Source organism: Anser anser, assembly GCF_964211835.1.
Source record: "Anser anser genome assembly, contig: HAP1_SCAFFOLD_85, whole genome shotgun sequence".
Taxonomy (NCBI): Eukaryota; Metazoa; Chordata; class Aves; order Anseriformes; family Anatidae; genus Anser; species Anser anser.
This window is the reverse complement of record NW_028153555.1, coordinates 595,001-597,174: the sequence shown is the minus strand read 5'-3', so window position 1 is coordinate 597,174 and position 2,174 is coordinate 595,001.

Below are 2,174 nucleotides of genomic sequence, written 5' to 3'. Positions count from 1 at the left end.
AACCCTAACCCTAACCCTAACCCTAACCCTAACCCTAACCCTAACCCTAACCCTAACCCTAACCCTAACCCTAACCCTAACCCTAACCCTAACCCTAACCCTAACCCTAACCCTAACCCTAACCCTAACCCTAACCCTAACCCTAACCCTAACCCTAACCCTAACCCTAACCCTAACCCTAACCCTAACCCTAACCCTAACCCTAACCCTAACCCTAACCCTAACCCTAACCCTAACCCTAACCCTAACCCTAACCCTAACCCTAACCCTAACCCTAACCCTAACCCTAACCCTAACCCTAACCCTAACCCTAACCCTAACCCTAACCCTAACCCTAACCCTAACCCTAACCCTAACCCTAACCCTAACCCTAACCCTAACCCTAACCCTAACCCTAACCCTAACCCTAACCCTAACCCTAACCCTAACCCTAACCCTAACCCTAACCCTAACCCTAACCCTAACCCTAACCCTAACCCTAACCCTAACCCTAACCCTAACCCTAACCCTAACCCTAACCCTAACCCTAACCCTAACCCTAACCCTAACCCTAACCCTAACCCTAACCCTAACCCTAACCCTAACCCTAACCCTAACCCTAACCCTAACCCTAACCCTAACCCTAACCCTAACCCTAACCCTAACCCTAACCCTAACCCTAACCCTAACCCTAACCCTAACCCTAACCCTAACCCTAACCCTAACCCTAACCCTAACCCTAACCCTAACCCTAACCCTAACCCTAACCCTAACCCTAACCCTAACCCTAACCCTAACCCTAACCCTAACCCTAACCCTAACCCTAACCCTAACCCTAACCCTAACCCTAACCCTAACCCTAACCCTAACCCTAACCCTAACCCTAACCCTAACCCTAACCCTAACCCTAACCCTAACCCTAACCCTAACCCTAACCCTAACCCTAACCCTAACCCTAACCCTAACCCTAACCCTAACCCTAACCCTAACCCTAACCCTAACCCTAACCCTAACCCTAACCCTAACCCTAACCCTAACCCTAACCCTAACCCTAACCCTAACCCTAACCCTAACCCTAACCTAACCCTAACCCTAACCCTAACCCTAACCCTAACCCTAACCCTAACCCTAACCCTAACCCTAACCCTAACCCTAACCCTAACCCTAACCCTAACCCTAACCCTAACCCTAACCCTAACCCTAACCCTAACCCTAACCCTAACCCTAACCCTAACCCTAACCCTAACCCTAACCCTAACCCTAACCCTAACCCTAACCCTAACCCTAACCCTAACCCTAACCCTAACCCTAACCCTAACCCTAACCCTAACCCTAACCCTAACCCTAACCCTAACCCTAACCCTAACCCTAACCCTAACCCTAACCCTAACCCTAACCCTAACCCTAACCCTAACCCTAACCCTAACCCTAACCCTAACCCTAACCCTAACCCTAACCCTAACCCTAACCCTAACCCTAACCCTAACCCTAACCCTAACCCTAACCCTAACCCTAACCCTAACCTAACCCTAACCCTAACCCTAACCCTAACCCTAACCCTAACCCTAACCCTAACCCTAACCCTAACCCTAACCCTAACCCTAACCCTAACCCTAACCCTAACCCTAACCCTAACCCTAACCCTAACCTAACCCTAACCCTAACCCTAACCCTAACCCTAACCCTAACCCTAACCCTAACCCTAACCCTAACCCTAACCCTAACCCTAACCCTAACCCTAACCCTAACCCTAACCCTAACCCTAACCCTAACCCTAACCTAACCCTAACCCTAACCCTAACCCTAACCCTAACCCTAACCCTAACCCTAACCCTAACCCTAACCCTAACCCTAACCCTAACCCTAACCCTAACCCTAACCCTAACCCTAACCCTAACCCTAACCCTAACCCTAACCCTAACCCTAACCCTAACCCTAACCCTAACCCTAACCCTAACCCTAACCCTAACCCTAACCCTAACCCTAACCCTAACCCTAACCCTAACCCTAACCCTAACCCTAACCCTAACCCTAACCCTAACCCTAACCCTAACCCTAACCCTAACCCTAACCCTAACCCTAACCCTAACCCTAACCCTAACCCTAACCCTAACCCTAACCCTAACCCTAACCCTAACCCTAACCCTAACCCTAACCCTAACCCTAACCCTAACCCTAACCCTAACCCTAACCCT